Source organism: Symphalangus syndactylus, chromosome 4 (genome assembly GCF_028878055.3).
Source record: "Symphalangus syndactylus isolate Jambi chromosome 4, NHGRI_mSymSyn1-v2.1_pri, whole genome shotgun sequence".
Classification (NCBI taxonomy): Eukaryota; Metazoa; Chordata; class Mammalia; order Primates; family Hylobatidae; genus Symphalangus; species Symphalangus syndactylus.
In genome coordinates, this window is record NC_072426.2 from 50,212,361 (window position 1) to 50,237,483 (window position 25,123).

The following is a 25,123-nucleotide window of genomic DNA, read 5'->3' on the forward strand; positions in this document are numbered from 1 at the left end:
GGAAAACATGTCAGATGGAAAATGATTGCCCATTTCTGATGATTTCATTGATTGACATGCAAAGTGCTTTTGACTATGGCAAAAGAAGCTTAGCTCAAATGTGAAATGCTTGACTGTTTCATTTGGAACATGCATTTTATTTTGCAGCCACAGCAAAAGAGATGAAATTCTGCCTGGTGAGTGTAAGGGGGAAAGATAAGCCCGTATATCAAGAGTTTCCTGCTAACCTTGCTACATTTCGTATCAGAAATAAAGTGGAGATTTGCAGCTTACTGAATTCTGAAGCCAAGAAAATGAGATGGAAAAAAAAAATTTAAAGAAAAACTACACACATTCTCTTTTAGTAATCACGTCTGCTTCTAGGGCATTAAATAGCTGTATAATAGGATTAACTGATAGACAGTTTTAACAGTGTTAAGTTATTGGATTCATGCCATATCTTATGTACACAGACATTTTTTTTTTCTCGTGGTCTTATTGGAGATTGAAATTTCAGTCTGATAAGAGGTCTCCTAAATGTAATAGTGACAGAGTTAAAAGAAAATTTTCTATCCAATCTTCCTCTTTCCCCATTCAACTGCACTTAAAGTAAGTTACTTCTATTTGTTTGGTATAAGGATATTTTAAGTAATCCTATACTAATTCAGGGAATAAAACAAACTGAAGTGAGTTTGAGGGTAGGATAAATCTGAATTTTATTCTTAATTTCTTGCATCCACATTTCTTTACATTTATAATGTGAAGTATTCCTCTGAGCCTCAGTTTCCTCATTAAAACTGGAAATATTAATAATTATCAGTCATAGTTCCTAGTTGTAAGAACCAAACTTTGCCTGATTAACAAGAAAATTAGCCTTATAATATGAGACAATTATGGAATGCTTTCTGCCTGCCATTGAGTCTTCTGAATACTACATACTCATCAAATTCCCACACTATTATCATTCCCTTTCACAGATAAGGAAATTTAGACACTCAGGGATTAACTTACTTACCCCAGGTCACAAGAAGTGGAGAGCGGGGATTTATTTTCAGGGATTCTAGCCCTAGGGCCTATACTCTTAACCAATACTCCACATTCTGTTTCTAGTTTATTGAAACAATATTGGGTACCTCACAGAAATATTGGGGGTGTTGGAAAATCAGACTCAAAACTTAGCAGCCAGGAACAATGCACAATGCAATGTGCATCTCATTGCTGTGGCCACCAACCTAAATTCTAAGGCTGTAAGCTTGTGCCGTTGCAATTTAACACACAAAGAGCATGAATTTTTCTGCAACTTCCACCTCTACCACTATCAATGTCATAAGCAACAACTGTTACGGCTGCCACCCCAGAGAAAGAAAGGCAAACTCCCCATCCTGAGTCAGGCTCTGATGAGGCTGTTGTGAGGATGGAAGCTGGGAGGGAGGCTGGAGAGACAGCTTCCAGCTTGGTCAACAGGACTAGGAAATACAATCCTTGATGGCTTGTAGGGATAAAGAGTCATGCTAAGAAAACCATTGTTCCTAGCAATAAGACAGCCATCCCTATTATCTCTACATCTATCCACGACGTAACAAAGCATCAGATTCATTACAAAGTTAGACTCGAAATCCTAGCAAGCCCTTTCTATGCTATTGTGCTCAATCTTTATATTGAAGTCATTCAAAACACAAAAGCAATGGCATACCTCAGTGGCCTCAGAGGAGAATAACTTCTCCTATATTTTTATGCTACAGGTATTGATGTGGACTTTTCTTCTAGTAGTGGAGTGATCACAGCTCACTGCAGCCTTGAACTCTCGGACTTAAGTGATTCTCTCACCTCAGCTTCCTAGGCAGGTGCAACTACAGACACCTGCCACCATGCTTAACTAACATTTTTTTTTCTTATTTTTTTGTAGAGACAGGGTCTCACTCTTGCCTAGGCTGGTCTCAAATTCCTGGGATTAAGGACCCTCTCACCTCAGTTTCCCAAAGTATTGGGATTACAGGCATAAGCCACCACATCTGGCCCAGGAATTTCCAGAGAAAGTCTCTTATGTTGGAAAAGCTAAACAAGTAACAAAATTCCACTTTAACTGTTCTAAAGTTGAACACAAATATTGTATATAAAATACAAATGGTTAAGTAATTAATTGTAATTGTTCTGGTGTCAGCCTACCTGAGTTCAAACCTTAGTTTTTTCTCACTAGTTGTGCAACTTTAGATAAACTACTCCACCTCACTGAGCTAATTGCTTCATTGTAAATTCTTGTGAGGATTAAACAAAATAAAGTTTGTAACTAAGTAATTCTATTTAAAGCACTACAAATGTTCACAAAGTAGAGTTAGCTATATCTATCTGCTATTAGGATAACTGGTTAGCTAAAAAGAGAAAAATGGCCATTAGCAGATGAATGAAGAAAATATGACAAATACCTACAATTGGGCACTACTTAGACTGAAAAAGATGGAAATTCTGTAATGTTCCCCAACATGAATAAACCTTAAGGATATTATGCTGAGTGAAATAAGCCAGTCACAGAAAGGCAAAAGTGCATCATTTCACTTATACAAGGTACCTAAAGTAGTCTAATTCCTAGAATCAACGCGTGGAATGGTGGATGCCAGGGGGTGGGGGACATTGAAGTTACTAATCAACAGGCAGCAAGTTTCAGTTGAGCAAAATGAATATGCTCTAGAAATATGCTATAAAACATTGTATTTGTAGCCAACAATAATGTATTGTAAACTTAATTTCTTGAGAAGTTCATTCTCAGGTTAAATGTTCTAACCACAATAAAATAAAATAAAAATTATTAATGTACTGATTTTTATCAGTTGACAAAATTTCTTGGATTCAGGTAAGTACGAAGTTCAGATAAATTTTCTTCCAACAATTAGGAAAATTCCATTGAAAAATCTGATCTATTTGTAAAATTGATACTTTAGAATTTAAAGAAATAAAATATGATTGTATAATAGGCAAATTTAGGTCTGAAGTTACTATTAAATCTAGAGCTGGGTACTTTCTCAAAATACCTGGCCCAGTAAAACCCAAAACACGTAAGTATCTTGGAACTGACGGAAGTCAAAACATAATCCAGAAATTTAAAGTTTTTTAGTTGTTCTCCTATAGTAGAAAAAAGAAGCATGGAAATCTGAATCTATTATACACTTATTCCTATACAAATATAAGTAAATGTGCTTTTGAAATGATACATCTCTCTCTGGAGAAACCTTCTGATTGGTATGCTATTGGGCACTGTCAATGGCTTTGTCTTGCTAAGTGTTTACATCAGTAACTTAGATATACATGCATAGGACATTCTTATCAAATATAGGCTGGATACAAAGCTGGAAGTGCCAAAGAATAAGATACTCTACCTACTGCAGGCATTTAACATAAATAGATGCAATTGATTAAACAGGGATAAATTAAAAGTCCTGTGTTTATAAGGAAAGAATCCAATTTCACAAGTATACAACATGTGAGTCATGGCTTAGCCTGTTTGGATGCAATGCTGATAGATCACACAGTAACATTAAGCAGAGTACAAAAGTCCAGATTCCACAACCTAACTTGAGAACTGTGGTGACATCGTAACCAACCCAGAGGCAAACATGAACTTCAAACCATCAAAACATCAAAGCACAGTCTCCAGAGGGAATGGCAAACCCAAGCCTATTTATTTTTTCAAAAATGGCCCCTCAGGCTTCTTCTGAACTATGTACAAGGCAGAAGAGGAGCCAGGCCAGTGGTGGGATACCTAGGGGACAGGTAGATACAGTCTGCAGAAGAGGGCTGGCCAGAAAGTTAGGCACTCATTCTATTCACCGAAGTTCCAGATAGGGTCACAGTCCTTAAACACTAGCTTAGGATATTGGCATAGTAACACCACAATGCAAAAGAAATCAAAACCTGTTTATATAAGTAGGGCCATTGAGGGTGATGGAATTTTGAAACCTGCAACTTAAAAATTGCACACAAAGTAACCCGGTGTCATCTCGGGTGAGCAGTAAAAATAACAACAGCAACAAGGGCAATTATTTCTCTTTTTTGGCTGTTACTGTGTGCTAGGCATTCTACTAGGTAATTTTACACTTGTTACCTAATTATTGCTCACAATAATAGTAGAAGATAAGCATGAGATTCTCCATTTGCATGTTAGAAAGATGAGATTAAGTAACATGCCCAAGAATTCACAATTCTAGCACATCCAGGATTCATTTGGTCTGCATGGTTCCATGAAATTTCTAGTAAGCATCACCATCTGTATCTGGTTAGCCAAAGTTGAACTCATGTGATGACTTAGAAGCCTGGCACCATGACTAGACTTCCAGATTCTCGATCTGAATAAGTGACTTAGTTGTGAGCCTCATAGGCAGGCAGAAAAGCACAAATCCTTAGGAATAAGGTAGATTTGAGAAAGCAAATTGAAGACCTCAGTGACTTTTCATGGAGTAGCTGAGGAAAGATAAAAAAACATTTTCTCCGTCAAGAAAAATATAAAGAAAAGACATGGCTAATTGTCAGTATCTATAAAATAAACTTGAAGGCAAAACCAGTAAGCTTTACATGCACTAAGTCTATGTTAAGGTGCTTTAAAAAGCGCATGTGAAATTAGTTCTCATTAATAGAAGAATTAGTGAGCCACACTAAGGAAAGCCATGCACAGACCCTGCTGAATTCCTATTCAATATCCATTCTCAGACAGTTTTCCTTGTGACTGTAACTCCAACTTAGTTGATGGTAGAAATGCATCCTACTAAAAGCTAGGTTTCCCCACCTTTTTTGAAAATATGGGCATATAACATGGGTCTGGTCACAGACAGTTGTAGGTACAGATCTGGGCATGTTTAGGAAAGTTTGCCTTTCAATATAGCCACAGTATTGAATATAGTTTCCAATATAGGCACAACTGCTTTCCCATTATTTTCCTCTTCCTCCTTCTTGGAATGCAGATGTGAAAGAATGGCCAGTCATCCCATGGCCATTAGATGCCTTGTGAAGGTAAAAGTCACATCCACAGAATAGTGATCCTTGGATAGAAGGAGCTTACTGGATATTAATGGCATTGAGAAATTTTTGCATCAGCTCTGGGTTGCCTTAATGTGAAACATCTTGTTAAGTGAAAACTTTTTTCAAACCACTAGAGTTATATTTCTGCTGAATTGAGAGAATCTCTAGCAAACAGTCAGGGATGGATTTCTAGGATCGAAATTTTTAATGAGGAATTTGAAGAAGATACCCTATTGTCTTTTAGGGTCAAGGGTTCCCAGTAAAGAAAAAAACATTGGTTGTTGAGACTGTATTTTTTAGGCTCCTCAAAAGCATTTAAAATTCTCCTTTTGTCATTACTGTTTTGAAATGTCTTAAAAATGTTTAAGGGAATATATCTTTATTTATGTTGTGTGGCTCTTAGCATGTCATTTTAAATCAAACACTTAGGTCTTATTTAAGCCTTAAGAATTATTTCCTCCTTTCGTATCAAGCCTAGTCCAAGCCTTCTGGATCTCTCTTAAGTGAATACTGAAATTTTCTAATCTAGCCACAAAGTCAATTAAGCCTTCCTCATATTTTGCATCCCTTCTTGTTGATTATTTGTTAGCTTTAACTCTGTATTCTGAGACTTCCTTGACTGATTCTTATAACACATGAATTCTCTTCTCAGCTACATTCATGTTGCCCTTGTCTGCTAGTAAGCTTTTATTATGGAAATCAAACGAATTTACAATGTCTATAGCTGATGTATTTTTGTGGATGCAGCAGATTCTCAATCTCTCTAATGATATCATTTGGAAATCTGTTTATTCCTATTGACTACATTTCTTTTATGTTCTTCAGTTTGTTCAGTTTAATACTTTTGTGGTGTTACTTTTCCTCAAACATTTGGTGATTTGTGGTGTTCTGGCCATCTTTTACTGGAAGATTCCTAATGCTGATCGTGGATGGATGTCAGTTCTGAGGGTTGTTTGAAAGAAAGGGCAGTCAGAGCAGGCGGCTGATCGCACTGACCTTGGCTTCATTTTATCACTTCTAAGAATCTGAAGTGGGAAACAAGATGGTTGTATTTGTTTTTTATGCCCTCGTGATGAAATATTCTAAATGGATTATCTAATGAAGTTCCATCTTGAGAACTAATGAATTCTGTATGACTGAAATAATTGCGAGATAGGTTTCACAGCAATTTGTTGGTAAGCTTTTCCTAGGCATTTAGGAAGCAAGAAAAACAAAAGAAAAGAACAAAGGGTAATATTTAAAACCTAGGATTGAATCCCAATTTTTCCCAATTAATTGCCCTTTTACAACTCAAACTATCTCCTCTGAATCTTTGTAAATCTGTAAAAAGAAAATTATAATTCCTAACTGAAGAATTAGCTCTGATGATAGACATGTATATAAACAAATCTGGATTTTAATAGCAAACTTAAATTATAATTATATAAATTATAAAAATATATAAATTATAATTATATATATTATATAATTAAATTATAATTCCTAATATTAGTATGATGCTAAAAAATTCATGAACCATAAGACAACCAAGATTATAAGCAGAAGAACAAGCATTCCAATTTTCCTTGATCTTGATCAGTCTTGGTTTATACCTGTTTCTCTAGGAAAGTTTTATTAGCTCATTCTTTCATTCAACAAAGTATCATGGTTTGAAAGACTATGCATTATATGGTAATCTTAGCATTCAATACCCCTGAGTTCTGTGATTCAAATGTCTTTAGTAAGACTTTGTCTATAAGAGTTGAACCAGCCTTGCTCCTAAGCAAGTACAGCCATATAACTTCTAATTAGAGAATGTATGGGAGCAGCTAAGTGCTCAGGTGTTCAATCGGACGAGCATAGATTGGAATTTGGACTTCCATGTGTATCAGCTTTATGAACTTTGACCAGGACTCAATCTCTCTGAGCCCCAATTTCCCCCTCAGTAAAATGGAGATTTATAAAATGGTTTGAAGACAAATGAGCTAATTTTGTTACACATTGTTTGGCATATATTAAACGATATAGCTATTTTCTGCAAAAGACAGAACAGGGTGTGGAATTTGTTGTAGATTTTGGCACCTTTTTATTTGTGCAAGTTAATTTTTGTATCCACATTTGGATTACACTATTTTTATACCCATGTGAAGTAGATCACACGTTTCCAACTGATTAATGCTGTCCTAGAATACACATACTATTATATTGAGAGGAAAAATAATGGTAATAGTCTCATCGTCATGTTCATAAGGGAAAAAAGAGAAGCTGAAATGTATGTCTACCAAAGCCCAAACCTTTCCACTGCTATTCAATTCACAACCCAGATGAGACTGAAACAACAGGGTCATTAAGGTCTCCAAAGGAAGAAAATTCCATGTTTATTTCTGATTTATTGATTTCTTCCATTATTCCAGCTTCTGGGTTTAAAATGTTAGTGAGTGAAATGGTTTTGTTGACATTTCCAATAGAGGTCCCATGCCCTCAAAGTTGCACACTATTTAAACAGGAAATATACCCTTTTAGCACTGAAGTAAACACAACTGGCGATGAACCACCCGCAGGCAGCTTTCTAACAAAGCCTCTCAAACCTGCCTGACTTTCCTGCCACATGGGCCAAGGAAGGCAAACATAGCCATGAGAAGGAAAAGCTGACTCTCATTCCCATTTGAACCAACCACTCATATTTTCAATTCGTAGAATTTTGATAAATGTCACTGCCCCAAGGTCACCCCCAGGGTGTTGAGAGACTTTTATCTTGCCAGTCATCCTAGTTATTTTTCTTTCTCCTCCTTTTAAGAAGTTTTTATCCCTAATTTTCACATGTTGTTTATTAACAAAACATGTACAAGGAATGCAGACTCTATATTTCAAACATTTCTAGCCTTCAAGGATGGGAGAAGACTTAAACAAGGGAGAAGGCTGGCTTCCAGCAATAACACAGCTTTAACAAATACATGAAATATTTATAGAACACATAAAGAACAAAGGAAACGGAGCACTTCCTCTGTGTATGATTTCTCTCAGTGTTTCTGTCGACCTGGTCTTTTGCCACTACATTTTTGCCCCCCGAGATATCTGTTAAGCAACAATGAGTGAGATGTACCTGGTCAATGTACTTTCAACATACCGTCTCTCCGATTTTGTAAAGGAAGAATCTCAGATGCTAATGATGATTGCATTAACATTTTCATTCTGAGAACATTGGTTTTTGGAGGAAATACACTGAGAAATCAAGGCCTCTAGTAAGTTGTAACTATTTGAGAAACCATCTAATTTTAAACTGCTAAAATATTACAATTACTATAGGAGAAGCCACATAAATTGAGAAACTGGCAGGGTGATTTTCTCAAAGTAAAAAAGAAAGTGTCTTCATACTTACAGTCCATTCCTAGGGTTGCTCTTACTTCCCTAGAACTTAGTTTAACAGTTTTGCAAGCAGAATTATTTGTTTAATTGACCACAGAAATTTTCATTATTTTTGTAATGAGAAAGAGAAATGGAGAGCGTATTAGAGATCTGCTTCTGGGGTAAAAACTGATATATAACACCTAAGATAGTAGCATTAATGGGTATTGTTACTGAAACTGAAGAGTTTCCTGGCTCCCTTTGCAGGGCCTGTGACAGGGGTGTGGCTGTCCACACCACCACTGTGAAAACCCCTTTCAGGAGCGGGAGCGTGCAGATGAGCAGGTGCAGGAGCCAGGGCAAGTGCTTTGGGGTCTGGCCCCATGGTAGTATCTAATGGTGGGTGCTTGTGACCCCAGTGTTACAGTGCTCTTTTAGCTCTGCTGTCCACAGACTGCTTAAGTGTTAACCAGCTCAGTACCCCCTCTGCTTTTCTGTAATGGGCCTGTGTGACAGTTTCTGTGTCATGAGCTCTTGTCCAGTGTCCCCAGGAGTATTGAGTCACACACAGACTTGAAGGGTGGTGAATGTTGGGGCTTTATTGAGTGGTGGAGGTGGCTCTCAGTGGGATGCATGGGAGCTAGAAGGGGGATGGAGTGGGATCTTCCCCTGGAGTTTGGCTGTCCAGCAGCCGAACTCCTTTCTGACTGACCCAGCTGAACTTCTTTTGGTTCTCAGACACTCCTTCTCTTTCTCTGCTGTGCCGTTCTGCTGTTCATCTGCTTGTCTCCTTGTCTCCTCATCTCCCTCTAGAGCCTGGGGTTCATCATTTATATAGGTACAGGATAGGCAGTGTGGTTGGCCAAAAGGCAACTTTTATAGCACAAAAACAGGATAGCCTGTCCTTATTTAGGGCTGCAGGTATCCAGGATTGAGAGTGGGGCCTTTGCCGAGGAACTGCCCTCTTCTATCTAATATTTCTCTGTCGCCTGTTCGTATACTTACCACATATAATTCCCCATATAATTTGATCAAACTTACATCACTTGCTTTATCTTTCCAACACTTGGGTCCTGCATTTGTGCAGTGTCATTAAAGTGCTATTTATACTTAATAATTGATTTTTACAATGCTAGTTTACATCCATTGTACCAGGAGCTGTGCTAAGTGTTTTACATAAAATATCCCATTTCATATTCACAGTAGTCCTTTGATATTGGTAAAAATATCAAATATAAGAACACCAAGATTTGAGAAGTCCAGGTGATTCGACCAAGCTGGGAGGAAGAGAGTCTTAGATCCCCCTGGATGTTCTCACTCCGCATGTATTCCCACTCCAGCTGGGACAATGGTGTCACTTTAGATTGTATCATTTCCTGTTTCCTCTCCTCACAAAGTAAAACGTCATCATTGATTCAGAATAGTATTTTTGAGCATCGAATTTAACCTGTTCGTTGTGTGAGTGTGTGTGTGTGTGTGTGTGTGTGTGTTGGATATACTGGCTTAAGACAGTGGCCAGGTGTGGTAGTTCATGCCTATAATCCTGGCAAGGCAGGAGATGCCAAGGCAGGAAAATCGCTTGAGCCCAGGAGTTTGAAGCCAGCCTGGGCAACATAGGGAAACCCCCTTCTCTACAAAGAATAATAAATTAGCTGGGTGTGGTGGTGCATGCCTGTAGTCCCAGCTACTCAGGAGGCTGAGGTGGGAGGATTGCTTAAGCCTGGGAGGTCGAGGCTGCAGTGAGTGGTGATCAGGCCACTGCACTCCAGTCTGGGCAACAGAGCAAGACCTTGTCTGGAAAAAAAAAAGAGAGAGAGAGAGAGACAGTAATAAGTATCAACGTAGTGTAGATTCTGGAATCCATATGCAGCTAGCAGTGGGAAACAGCCTCCTAGAGCCCCTTCTATTTCATAGCCCCCACCCCTCTTCCTCTGAAGACCTTGACTGTGCTGCTCAGTTTGTTTGGGAGTAGATCATTTTTCACTTATAAACATTTCCTCCACATGTGGTATTCAAATCATGGACTGTTATAGGAGATGTGTGTGAGCCAGGGCAGTAGTTTCAGAGAATCAAAAATAAGGCTTCATTTTAGCAAACAGCTTACAGAAGAGCTCAGCATGGAAGAAAAGGTATTAGCTGTACACATGTTGCAATTGGAAAATTAGTTTAAATAAAGTAATTTTAAACAAATTTGGTTGAGTGTAAGGACATGATAGTCTAAGTTACATTTCTGGACACATAAAAAATCTATTATAAACACATTCATGCAAAAAATACATACATACATATTCACCTATTTTTGAATTACTCTACTGTATGACCTAAGGAAATGTTACTTTTTTGATGGCAAAAAAGCTCCAAAAAGAACACTGTTTTAAATTTGGCAACCTACTTTCTCCTAACTCTATTAAAACTAGATGATCCCTTTAACAATGCAATGTGTGTATGTAATATGAGTGATCACTTCTTTGTTCAGTTCAGTCTTTTCTCCTTATGCTTCGTCTCAACTCTGTGTTGAAAATAATAAAGAGCACATGTTGGCTGCCTGGAGCCAGTCGTCTAGGCGACTCCTACCATTTTTATATTATTGGTTTGCTGGGTGTAATTGGCATTTATATAAATAAACTTCCACCTCATACCTCCTTTCCTGTTAAGGCTCAGATTAAAAAGTTCAGCTCCTTCGTGGACCTTTCCAGAACCCCAAGAACTGTTACCCTTTCTAAGCTTCAGTTCCCACAGCAGCTGTTGATACCTCTTTAAGAGCTCCTGGTACAATTGTCTTCTATCATATTTGAGAAATTTTGTATATTTTCTTTTATCCAGTAGTATGAATACAATATGTGAATACAATGTGTGAACAGGAGTTTGATTTATTTCTATTATTCTGTTTGTTAGTGTCAACAGAGAGAGTCAAACTCTGTAAAATATTTGAAGAGATATATTCTGAGCCAAATACGAGTGACCATGGCCCGTGACACAGCCCTCAGGAGGTCCTGAGAACATGTCCAAGGTGGTTGGGGTGCAGCTTGTTTTTATACATTTTAGGGAGGCATGAGACATCAATCAAACACATTTAAGAAATACATTGGTTTGATCCAGAAAGGCAGGACGACTGAAAGCCGGAGCTTCCAGGCTATAGGTAACTTTTCCACTTGACGACTGGTTGAGTTTGTCTAAAGACCTGGAATGATAGAAAGGAAATATTCAGGTGAAGATAAAAGACTGTGGTGACCAAGACTTTTTTGAAATATTATAGTGGCTGCCCTTAGAGAGAGTGGATGACAAGTGTTTCCTATTCAGACCTTTAAAAGGTACTAGACCCTTAGTTAATCTCTTTAGGATTGGGAGTACCTGGAAGAAAAAGATCTAGCTATGTTAATAGAGATTCTTTACAGATGCAAATTTTTCCCCACAAAGGACAGTTTTGCAGGGCTATTTCAAAATACAGCAAAGAAACATATTTTGGGGTAAAATATTTTGACTTTCTTCTTTGTCATATAGTTGGAAAGTAAGAGTCAGATTGGGAAGTAAGTCACAATATATATAGGGTCTGCTTAAATAGGAATTAGGGCAAGATGAAAAAAAAAATCAGAGCTTAGTCCTCAATAGCAAGACTAGCACTGTCCTCTGTGTGTATGAGTCATTTAAACTTATTGGCTAAATAACAATAGAAAATGTTTATGTTTGCACATGGTAGACCTTTATATAAATTATTTCTTCTAATCCTCAGAACTATTTTTTTTTTTTGAGACGGAGTCTCGCTCTTTCACCCAGGCTGGAGTGCAGTGGCGCAATCTCGGCTCACTGCAGGCTCCGCCCCCCGGGGTTCGCGCCATTCTCCTGCCTCAGCCTCCGGCGTAGCTGGGACTACAGGCGCCCGCCACCTCGCCCGGCTAATTTTTTGTATTTTTAGTAGAGACAGGGTTTCACCGTGTTAGCCAGGATGGTCTCGATCTCCCGACCTCGTGATCCGCCCGCCTCGGCCTCCCAAAGTGCTGGGATGACAGGCGTGAGCCACTGCGCCCGGCTCCTAGAACTATTATCCTCCATTTACAGTCAAGTAAACTGAGGCCCTGGGAAATGAGGCACTTTAGTTTTAAAAGCTGCTAAAGTCTACTGCTACATCATGCAGGTAAGTCTTTTTACTTATATTTGTCATATCACTCTTAACCTTTCAGAAAGCTTTAAAATTAAAATAATAATTAATATACCTAGTACTTTTATGACTATGTTAACAATTCATACCTGTTCTTCCTAATAGTCTACCTAGGTGATGTAATTTAAAGTTAAAGGGATACAGATAAACTTTGCTGACCCTAAAATTCCCTTCCTATTGTTAGATATGAGTTCTAAATTTTCTCTTCAAAGAATCAATATGTCAGTATGTTCAATTCTTTGCCTTCTACTTTTAAACATAACTTCCTCATAAAGCAACTTTTTCGATTACCTACTCCACCCTGACTCATTCCAATTACCTGCTCTGTCATAACCATTTTTCCTGCCAAACCACTCACCCCATCACGCTCTTTAAATTAGCCGATTGGAATTAGTTTAGCCTGTGCGGTCTAACCCTAGCCAATAGGGGAACGACACAGCAGCACGTGTGTCAGGGATAAGAACTACTTCGCCTCCCTTATCCAAGTGCGCGGAGTGTGATGTTCCCCTTCCTGTATCCATGAGTTCTCATCGTTCAATTCCCACCTATGAGTGAGAACATGCGGTGTTTGGTTTTTTGTCCTTGCGATAGTTTACTGAGAATGATTGCTCCATCTGTGAGGGCGCACCCTTCTATAAAAGTAAATTGCCTTGCTGAGGATTAAAAAGAAAATTTTATATTTGAGTGCTATTTCTTTTGTGGCACCGAAACTTTATTTATAACGCTACGTACTGAATTTTAAAAACGAAAAACCTAATACCCTCCTTTTTGGCTTGGAAATCAAAACTAGGATTTCTATCCCCAGAAGGCAACAGTTAAAATACCTTAAGCTATGACTTCAGGGAAACCTTCTAGTTATCTTCCTAAACTAGTCAGAGTAGTAAGCAGTACTGTGGCTGATGCTATGAAGCTGATAGAAAGAAGCATCTGACAGGTGAGGATGGTTGTATGTGGCAACCTCCAAGGAACTGTGGGAGAAGCCAGACAATAAGCCCTGTACTTCCAAAGATTTCAGCCCCCTTGTCATTGCAAGGGACTATGGACCATTGCATATGATGGCAAGAAACTTTAGTTACTAGTCTTTGAAACTGCAGGTTGCCTTAAAAAAGAAAATGTTAAGAGGTGTGTGTGTGTGTGTGTGTGTGTGTGTATTTTCTGGGAATAAGACAGGTAAGCACATTATTAAGCAAATAGGGGTGAAAGTTGTTTCCTAATAGGAGTCTTTAGCTTCAAAGGAAGACCTGATTTGACAAAAAATGAAGATACGTAGTTAAAACAGTGCCTATTTTAGGATGGGGCTGCAGAAAATTGGAACCCATCTCTACACAAAAGGTGATGGATGGGGGCTTATGATCATCAAGAATAAATATAAGGAATAAAAAGAGAGCAGCTCCCTTAGCTTTCTTTTCTCTGCTTTTCTCCTAGCTAGCCTGGGCTCTGCTTTGCTTGTGTCAGTCAGCTCTGAAGAACTCTCTGTCCTGTAATTTAGACTGTATGCCATTAAGTGGGATTAGTTCAGGGAAATTCGCAGGAATAACAAAAGACAGAAAACACGAGGATGATGGGCCCCACCCCAGGACTGAAAATGTGTGGAAACATCAAGGGAATAAAAGTGTGTCAGGTAACAGACTTTGTCTATTGAACGACTTCATGATTTTGATCCTACACAACTTCACAGGAAACATTAAATTACATTAATCCAAAATTCCCTGGAAATAATGACAGATAGAGGAGGAAAAAAGGTACGTAAAGAAAACAAACAAAAGACCTTGAAAAGCTATGAGAAAAAAGGGAGAAGAAAAGGGAACTAAAGCAGAAAAGGAGAAGGGTAACGTACTTTGCATGTTACGGGGAGATTGGACATCACTGCTTACTGCCCCAGAGGCTACTAAGAAACCTTTAAATGAGATTTCTTTCTGGCTTGGAGCAGTTTGAGGAATAAATGCGATTAATCATTATTTTGATTCTTATGAAGAAAAAATAGCACATCCATATAAACAACCATCTATCCAATTTTATTCAATGAATAGGTGAAAAAAAAGCTGTGACAACACGTCTATGATCGCAAAAACAGTTTAGTACTCAAAATATCAGAAGGGTGTTTAAAAAGCATACATTTGACGAAATTGGAAATGTGGCAATTTACTAGGTGGCCATCTTAAGTGAACTGCTTTGCAATATTTGTTGAATGAATTAAATTAATTTTGTGCCTTTTCTCTCAATGCCTGAGTTTTCTGGGATCCTATTCTGGACAATTCATCTTTCCTTTTTCTATATGTCATATTTTTGCTAGTGAACCAAAACCCATTTAAACAAAGTTTCATTGAATAAACAAAATAATACTGAGGTTAAAATAAGTTTCTAGCATTATTTCTGCAAATATAAATGGGTATATAAGTGACACACTTCTCTAAGACTTCAGTAGCAACTATTTTTAGGGGATATGATAAGATTTATTTTGAGTAAATTCAATTTGAAACCTCAAAATTGAAATAGGTTTGGCATTTTCTCATCACTGGCAACCACCCATGTTATTAAATAAGAAACCTGAGAACTATTTTTTCCATGAAATTTTTGAAATACCCACAAGTGGCATTAAATGCTATTTGGCTGTGCCAACACAGTCTTGAGTCTCTCTTGGCTGAAATGCTATCCAAGGACAAATGATCAAATGATGCCAATTTGCCTGTATGAAGGTTCATCCCCCCTATCCCCATCCCTGCTTTTTTCCCTTCAAGAATATGTACTTGAGATCAGTCCTAAGGAGGCTTCTTTAAAGCAGTGCCAAATGGCCATGTTTCAAAAAAAAATGTGCTATATATTGCGTGTGTGTGTTTAAATATACTCCAAATTCTTCTTTTCATGGGATAGTGCTAAGAAATTATGGTGCTGTAGTTCACTGAACACTTTCCGTAAGTGGTAAGGCTTTGCTGTTTTCATCAGCTACTATAAAAAATAAATATCTTTAAATCATAATATTGTTTATATTAAATTAATATTAAAACATTAATATCATTTATTTTAAATTAATTTTTAAGTGTTTACTATGTGCCTAAGAAAAAGACACAATTCCTACACTTAAGGAGTTTATAATCTTATTGGGAAAACAGGCAAGTAAACAGGCTGTTAAAATGTAGTAAAACAAATATAGTGACAGAGGCGAGAATAAAGTATTGTAAGGGCCCAGAAGAGAAGCATCTAATCCCACGTTAGAGAATAAGAAATGTTCAACGTTCACGGAAAGTATTTGAAACCACAGCAAGAACATAAACTTTTAAATAGCGATTTGACTATATATGTACGGTTCAAAGTTAAATCCACCAATTAGCTAGATAACTTTGAACAATTTCTTTATCTCCTAATTTTTGCTTTTATAAAATTGATATAAAAATATTGATTATAAAAGACTTCGGTAAATATTAAGTGCCTAGTGCCTTTTGCTTAGAAAATATTTGCTTAGTAAATATTAAGTGCCTGGTGCCTTTTGCTTAGAAAAACTTTTCCCTCAAATTTATATATAAAGGTATAAAACTTGACTGCATATATGCTCAGATATCACGAAAACAACCTAAATATTATGAGAACCAATGGAAAATGTACCTTTTTTTATCTTTTTAGTCTTTTATGCAATATTTGCCTATAAAAATTTTGTTAACTACAGAAAATATCAGGTACAACAATGAAAGTTAGGTCAATTTTTACATAAATGCTATTAAAAACTATATGATAGTGTTATCACAAATATATTTTGGGCTCAGTAATTTCTAAAATATTATTGAATCATAGTTTAAGATTCAACATACCTTTTGATAAGATGGGATCACTGTGTTATTTAATATAATATTTGTTAATAGAAAAAAGTTTAAGTGTATTGTATGTAGTTTCAATAAAACTCAATTTCCAAAGTCTTTACCCTTTCCAAAGTCTTGACACACTCACACAGACAGAGATTTCACAAACATGCAATGCCTAGGATATATTAGGTATAGAAAGAGATGCAAAATATGTGTAGATACGGTTCCTGCCCTCAGCAAAACTGATGTGTACATGGTGGAGTGCTTAATGGCAGAACATAGGTAATAAGGTGATGGTGAGATCATTGGAAATGGGCTTAACATATAGCTAAATAGACATGAGGTTCCTGGTTTTTCCAAAAAAAAATTATTAATTCTTGTTTCCATACTTGCCCCTCTCTAATCCATTCTCCACACATTTGTCACAGTGTTCTTTAAAAAATATTTATTATATCATGCATACTTCTTGTTAGACACACTATGATGTCTTTCACTGAACTTGGGACAAAGACTAAAATGAATACTATGGTCTATGAGAGGCTTCATGATTCGGCCTCTGCCTTCCTCTCCAGAATTATTTATAAATATTTTCTCTCCTTCATTATGCCTGAGCTCATATAGCTCTTCATTCTTCACAGGTCAAAATCTATTCTGCCTCAGATGCTCATACTTGGCTATTTCCCCAGCTTTCGTTTAATGTAACATTTAATCTTAAGCATGTCCTCTAGAATTAAACAGGTTTTAACAATCTAACTTTTAATGGCTACATGATTACAAGTGTGTATCATTATAGAAGGACATCTTCAGTTTCCCACACTAGAAATCATTCTTCATTTTTATGAAAAATTTTCTTTTAATCACTAATTTTCCTTTACTCTCAACCTATGATTTGGGTAAGACTGTTTTTGCTTGAAGTGCCACAGATAGATCCTAATTAGTTTAAACTAATCTACATATCTCTGCTTTCTGGCCACAGAATTTTTCAGGACAGGGCATCTGAAAAAATTTGAGTCAATGCACAGGATATTGTCCTGGGAAACACCATATAAAAAAATAAAGAAGAGGAAGAGAATCTTCGGCAAAGAAAGTTAAAATTATTGATAGCAGGTTTTGAATTCTGAAACATCAATTTCTGAAACTAGAACTTCTGGGGTTTTTTAAATTTAAATTTTTATAAAAATGCTATAATTAATATCTCAGCCAATCTTTGTCCTCCTGTCTGATTATTTAAGAAAATTACTAGAAATTGGATTAATGATCCAAGGATGAGATTATTTTTAAGTCTTTTAATAAATGTTCCCAATCTATTTTTAGTACAGTTGGTAGCAATTATTATTCCCACCATCAGCGGGCAAGGGTGTCTTTTCCAACTTGAAAAAAACATTCTTAAGAAGAAAACAAAATCTTTGCCTTGGATTTCTCAAGTAATTACATATAGGTAGTACTAAAATTAAGTTGGAAGCAATATGTATTCTAATACGTGGGAAAAAATAACAAAAACTTGAACCTATTTGAGGACAGATCATATCCCAATGTTTCTGACATCAGAAAAGTTTAGATAATTATGGATGGATGGAAATTAGTTCTAAACAGTAGAAAATACAGAAGAAATTGAGACTATATGGCCTAGGTATCTAATCGATGCAAGCATTTAGCCAACAGACAATCAGTTTACAGAATTTGCTTGTTTTTTAATAAGCATTTAATTTTAGTTGACTACTTTGCATTATACTCACATAAAAATGCTATAAAGCATATTTTATTTGTCTGAGCCTGTAGGCCTCTTTTGAAAACCAAACGAGAATCAGCCAATTAAAATTAAATAGTTGAAAAAACAAGCAAACTTGGCAAATTTGGTTATTTGCAGGATTGCCTGGTTTATTGGCTTTTGAAGAACTGGCTTTTCGCAAAATGATCTAGGCACAAATCTAATCGGTAAATTTTTATGAGGGACTTGCTAGGGAGCTATTCTTTATGTTCCCAAATAAGCAGATCTTATAAACAAAAAATGAGCTTGAAGGAAAGAAGGACACATTTTAATTGGACATAAAGACAAACGTGCTAATTTTATTTTTTTATTATTATTTTTTGTTTTTTATTATTATACTTTAGGTTTTAGGCTACATGTGCACAATGTGCAGGTTTGTTACATATGTATCCATGTGCCATGTTGTTTTGCTGCACCCATTAACTCGTCATTTAGCATTAGGTATATCTCCTAATGCTGTCCCTCCCCTCTCCCCCAACCCCACAACAGTCCCCGGAGTGTGATGTTCCCCTTCCTGTGTCCATGAGTTCTCATTGTTCAATTCCCACCTATGAGTGAGAACATGCGGTGTTTGGTTTTTTGTCCTTGCGATAGTTTACTGAGAATGATGTTTTCCAGTTTCATCCATGTCCCTACAAAGGACATGAACTCATCATTTTTTATGGCTGCATAGTATTCCATGGTGTATATGTGCCACATTTTCTTAATCCAGTCTATCGTTGTGGAACATTTGGGTTGGTTCCAAGTCTTTGCTATTGTGAATAATGCCGCAATAAACATACGTGTGCATGTGTCTTTATAGCAGCATGATTTATAGTCCTTTGGGTATAATTTTAAGGATGATAAAACATTGAAATGGGTTGAGTTTTCATATATTGAGACACTCAACTGCCTGCAGTTATCTCTAAATTTCCCTTCCAGGCTCACAAACATAATGTCTCATCAAAACCAATCCAAAGAGAAAGAAAAAGTCAAGTCAAAGACAACCAGAGACAGATAAAAGCTCACAAAGCATGGTCTGGGCAGGACAAACTACAAAGATTTTAAGCATTTCATAAAATTAGTGGTAGATCAGGTGTGGAGACAAACATAAATATGATGCCTATACCTGGTTCTCTAGAAGCAGAACCTGCTTGGCCATTCTGGTGCAAGTTCTTTATTGGGAGAGCCCTCTTGGGAGAAAAGGAGTGATCGAAGCATGCTGTGGCTTCCAATTTTACGTGGAAAAAATTAAGCATGGATGTGGTCTCAGTTGGAGTCTAGCTTCAGCCTTTAGCTTTGGGCCTGACCCAGGGACAGTCCTGGAATCTGAAAGTCATTCCTTATCAGTCAACCATTGTCTGGGGGTTGCTGTGACATTCCAAGTAGGATGGCTTTCATTGGCTGAAAGCAATTCTCCACTATAGAGGGCAGCTGTGAGCTATTAGCAGCCAATACTTAACAGGAGCTGCAGGATGCTGACTGTCTAAGTAAAGGGCCCCCGGGTGGGGGCATTGACAGCTTTTAATATATAATATAAATGTAGACTACCAGATGCATTTTTCTCTGGTCACTCTAATTAGTATTAAAAGCATTTACTAATTACCTTCATAATGGTGACTTTTAAAATTGTGTATTAATGCTTCTCAAATATTTTCATTAATGTATTTCTCATGTCATAAGGAAAGGAGTGAATATTGTGAAACAGGGAAACTGCTCTCTGAATGTCTAGCATTTCTTTGGCATTTTTTTAATTTGCAAAATTCAAATAAATTTCATCTTCTACTCCACATACACCTATGCTGATTTTGATGAGAAAATATTTGATGTTATAGAAAAGTTAATATATAGTAACTTGTTATGAAATATTTCAATAAAATTGATCCACCAGGAGGATGCTTCTGATCTGTTTTGTGGTTTACTTTGGCACCTTGAAGATATGGGTACCTAGGCAGTAGGTGGTTGGTAATCTGGGGGAGCTAACGTTTCTATTTACATTTTCATGCTTACTAAATTACAAGGACATATTTGAGACAACGGTGACCTTATTTATTTTGTTGTACATCAGTTCATGTTGTTGATATTAGGGCTACAGAATTGTTTTTCACTAGTAGATGGATCTAGCATACTAAAGATTTCTTAGATATGCATCTTTCCCCTATATATCTTATACTTATGTCATTTGTTCCATCAAAATATATTTAGACTTATATAGTTATTATCCTTAATGTAACCTGTGATTGTTTATTTGAATTTCACTCTGACACATGCAGTGGGAGTACAAAAAGATTTTAACCAATCTTACTTACTTCGTGGAATAGCAAATGAGCTGAGTTAGACCACAAAATGCTGGACTGGATTTGAAGACTGACAAGAATGTTAATTCTGACTGGCATCCGTGGTGTTTCATTTCAGTTTGCCACCCAAATAGCCAACAAGTAGTGCAAAGGTCACAAGAATTTAGAATAAAATAATTGACTAGAAACAGCTCTTCGAAGACACCCTCTGTTTCTCAGAGACACTCCCACAATTCAGGAGTCAAAGTATCCTGCAGGTATTGAGAATCCTGTTCAGTGATAGCAGCCAAGAAATGGGGCTGTTTCATCCAGTGGGCTTGGGCAGAGGCCACGTTGACACTCAGCTGTCTTCCTACCAATATGGAAGACAACACTTTCTATGCTGTAGACACATTTATTTCTTACTGCTGCATCAGGCCTACCATGGGCTTGTTACACAGAGACAGCTTAACTGTTGAAGATCCTTGAGTGAGCAGGCTTATTGTGGGGCCAAAATACAAAAAATAAATCAACTAAACCCATTTCTAGACCAAAAAAATCCATTATATAGGACTATTCTAAATTGCATATTAAAACACTGACTCCAACTAAGCAGAAGACTGTTTATCAATTTGTTGATTTCACAAAATTAGCCAAAGGCTAAATAATCAGTATGAATCAGTCAATATGCATAGACTCAGTATGTCCCACTAAATAGGGAAAAATCTTCCAAGATACCAGTAACACATTTTATGTGGCATATAGTAAGCAATTGCTACATGTATTTGGATAAATTATTATATTTTTCTGTGCATCTTTACTTCTGGAAACAAGGGTTTAGTTTTTTTTTTTTTTTAAGAAAATAATCCATTTGCTCCAAATTGCAGTTTATTCTGCCTCCAAAAAGTAAAGGATTTTTTTGTTTGTTTGGACTTTTAGCTATTGTCAGATAGTTACTGTCAGGAATTCCCTGCTACCAACAAGAAGCCTTGTATTTTCCATCCCATAGAGCTATTTTTCTTCTCTCTTCCTCTAACTCTCCTTCTCTCTGTCTCTGTTTCTCTCTCAAACACTCACATACATATCTTCTTGTGAAAATAGGTTTGGATCTCCAGTTTATCCAAATATTTTTGGACAACAATCCTATTCTAAAGAATTTCCGGCTGGGCGCAGTGGCTCACGCCTGTAATCTCAGCACTTTGGGAAGCCAAGGCAGGAGGATCACTTGAGGTCAGGAGTTTGAGACAAGCCCGGCCAATATGGTGAAACCCCGTCTCTACTAAAAATACAGAAATTACCCGGGCACGGTGGCAGTGCCTGTAATCCCAGCTACTCGGGAGGATGAGGAAGGAGAATTGCTTGAAACCGGGAGTTAGAGGTTGAAGTGAGCTGAGATTGCGCCACTGCACTCCAGCTTGGGCAATAGAGCAACACTCTGTCTCAAAAAAAAAAAAAAAAAAAAAAACAACAAAAAAGAATTTCCATAGGTCACTAAAATTTTCTCATCTACAGATCTGCCTTTGTTATTTGTGTATCTGTGTGTATCTAAGAATTTATTCATTTATCAGTGAGTGTTTATTTTTGATATCATTTAGAGTTAGGTCAGTAATTGTGTATCATGTGCACTTTTATTTGTTAAGTAAGATAATTCATTCACCTCTTGCATTTTACTTGTTCTTTATTTGTTTACAGGTAGGAAGCTGTTATATACCTATATATTAATCTTTCATTTATTACTGAAAGATAAATCAGACTAATTTAAGACATTTTGGATTTCCTTTAGAGGCTAGTGGTATACAGCTCAATCCAATTATTTTATTCTTTAAAATTAATTGTACATATGTAGCATAAAAATGAATTATTCTATGAGTAAATAATTTAATTTCACTCCCAAAACACACTTTAATAGATACTAAAAGATGAATAATGAATTTGATAACCATGGCCCTGTAAGTAAGTATATTGCTGGAGGAGATGCAGTATAAATTCCTGGCATAATTTCTTTAGGCTGATTTTATTATTAGCAAAATTATCTGAAAAAAGTTAAAATTGTATTAATTTGAGTTATTTAGTAAAAGAAAGCAATACTCAGTGGAGAATAAATTTTTGTTTCACAAAAAGCTGAATATAAGCCATGTTTATGTATGGAAGGAAATAAAAACCTGTTTGGACTACTTTATTCTGTGGCCTAGAAAATAATTCAGTAGCATTACTACAAATACTTGTTCACTGCGTTAAAACACAGAGATTAGTCAAGCACAGGTTGCTCATAACAACCAGGCTTGATAATTCACAGTAATATTCTTCCTGAACATTTTGAGCTTTGATTCTATCAAGATTTTTTCTCTAGCTTCAGAATCATTGTATTAAGGATTTGAGCTTAAATTATCCATTAATATCTTTCTGGCCAATGCTATTGAAATACAACACTCTCATATCTTCACTTTCACTCATCACTATACAATATACTCCTATTTTTAGTGTTATACTAGTTTAAGCCATTTTGAATGCTGTTTTTCTTTAAATACAGGTATTATTCCAGATTTTCACTTGCAAATGACAGAAATCCAACCCAATGGCTTAAGTGGAAAAAGGGAGACTTTATTGGCGGTGATAACTAAACCACAAAAAAGAGTGCAACCCAGTCTAAGTCTCAGATTCCCTCTCTATGTCCCGTTCTGTGTTTAGCTGTACTCTTCAGCCTTTCAGGGTAAAGTGGACACTTGTTTGTAACTTCTCCAGTATGCATGCCACCTTCTTCCAGATTTGCTGGAAAATCTATATGGTTCTGGAGACGCTAACTCTATCCCTGACATCAGAAATCAAAGTCATACATTTGACAACAAAGGGAGCCTTAGATTGTGCCACTAGCCTACTGTGACATTGGCCTTTTCTATATCACTGTTTTTCTTTTTCTATTGAGATAAAATTCACATGGCATAAAATTCACCCTCATAAAGTGTATACTTCAGTGCTTTGTAGTATATTCACAAAATTGTACAACCATTACCATGATCTAATTTCAGGACATTTCATCATCCCTCAGAGAAACTTTTCACACATTAGCAGTCATTTTCCATTCCCCTCCCCTTTTCTCAACTCCTGAAAATTACTAATCTACTTTCTGTGTCTATAGATGTACCTACTATGGTTTTCCATACAAATGGAATCATCCAATATGTTTTTGTGTGTGTGTCTGTTTTTTTTTTTTAACTAAACATAATGTTTCCATGCTCATTCATGTTGCAGCATGCAGCAATACTTCATTCCTTTTTATGGCTAAGTAGTAGTTCCAGTGTATGGATGTACCACTTTTGCTTATCCACTATCCATACTTTTATTCATCAGTTTATAAGAGTTTTTTTCATTGTTTCTTTTCAGTTGTTTCTACTTTTTGCCAATGATGAATAACATTTTTATGAATTGCTATGAAAATTTGTATACGTGTGTCTGAGTGGACGTGTGTTTTCATTTTGAGGAGTATATAAGAAAGGGTCAAATTGCTAGATCATATAGTAACTTCTATGTTGGTTTGTTAAAGAACTCCAAGAATATTTTCCAAGCCACTGCACTGCTTTACATTCCCACCAGCAATGTACGAAGTTTCTAATTTCTTCATAATCTCACTGGCATCTGTTCTTTACCATCCATTTTATTCTAGCTATCTTAATGAATTTGAAGTGGTACTTCATTGTGGTTTTGATCGGCATTTTTCTGTGACTACTAATGTTGAGCTTTTTTCATGTGCTTGTTAGTTACTGCATATCTCTTTGGAGAAATGTCTGTTCTTGTCCTTTGTCCCCATTTTATTGGGCTACCTTTTGTTATTGAGTTGTAGGAGTATTTTATATAGTATGGAGACTAGTCCCTTATCAGAAAGATGGTTTGCAGATATTTTCCTCCATTCTATATATTATCTTTGACCTTCTTTATAGTGTTCCTTGAAGGAAAAAAGCTTTCAATTTTGATAAAACCCAATTTATCTATTTTTTTATTTTATTATTTGTGCTTTTGGTGTCATATCTAAGAAATCAAGGCCTAATTAAAGGTTACCAAGATTTATAGCTATTTTTTTCTGTGGGTTTTATAGGTTCACCTTTTATATTTATGTTTGTAATCCATTTTGAGTTAATTTTTATATATGCTGTTTGGTTTGGATCCCATTTTATTCTTTATCTTGTGGATATCCAGTTGTGGCAGCACCATTTGTTGAAAGATGATTCTTTTCGCATTTGATTTCTTTGTACCTTTGTCCAAAATGACTTATCTATAAAGGTAAGAGATTATCTTGAACTCTCAATTCCCTTTCATTTATCTATGTATCTGTCCTTATGCCAGTACTACATAATTTTCATGGCTTTGTGGTAAGTTTGGAAATTGTACTAATTTTGGAAAATGTGATTTCTCAAATTTTGTTCTCTGTTTTTAAGATTGTTTACGCTATTCTTGCATTTTCATCTAAATTTCAGGATCCGCTCATCAATTTCCGTAAGTTATCTGGGGTTTTGATTGAGATTGCATTGAATCTGTAGGAAAATTTTGTTAATATAGCTATCTTAACAATATTAATTCTTCTAATTCATAATGATGGAAAGTATTTCCATTTATTTTGCTCGTCTTTAATTTCTTACAATGACTATTGTAGTTTTCAGTGTCCAAGTTTTCTACTACTTTTGTTAAATTATTCCTAAATATGTTACTATCTTAGATGCTACTGTAAATAATTTTTCAAAATTTTATCTTTGGATTATTCATTGTAATGTATAAATAAAATTGATTTTCATTGATTTTATTTAGACAATCTTCTATTGTCTAAATTCATTTATTGGCTCCAGTAGTT

The 25,123-nt window shown here is 36.2% G+C and overlaps 1 long non-coding RNA gene across 1 annotated transcript in view; it reads left to right on the forward strand.

The window, feature by feature from the left end:
* Nucleotides 1-25,123, forward strand: part of LOC129480225 (uncharacterized) — a 59,064-nt gene that overhangs the window by 23,813 nt on the left and 10,128 nt on the right. The window contains exons 5-7 of the long non-coding RNA XR_008656945.1: nt 148-176; nt 12,345-12,442; nt 13,892-14,087. This is a non-coding gene — a long non-coding RNA (uncharacterized lncRNA). The remainder of the gene's footprint in view (nt 1-147; nt 177-12,344; nt 12,443-13,891; nt 14,088-25,123) is intronic.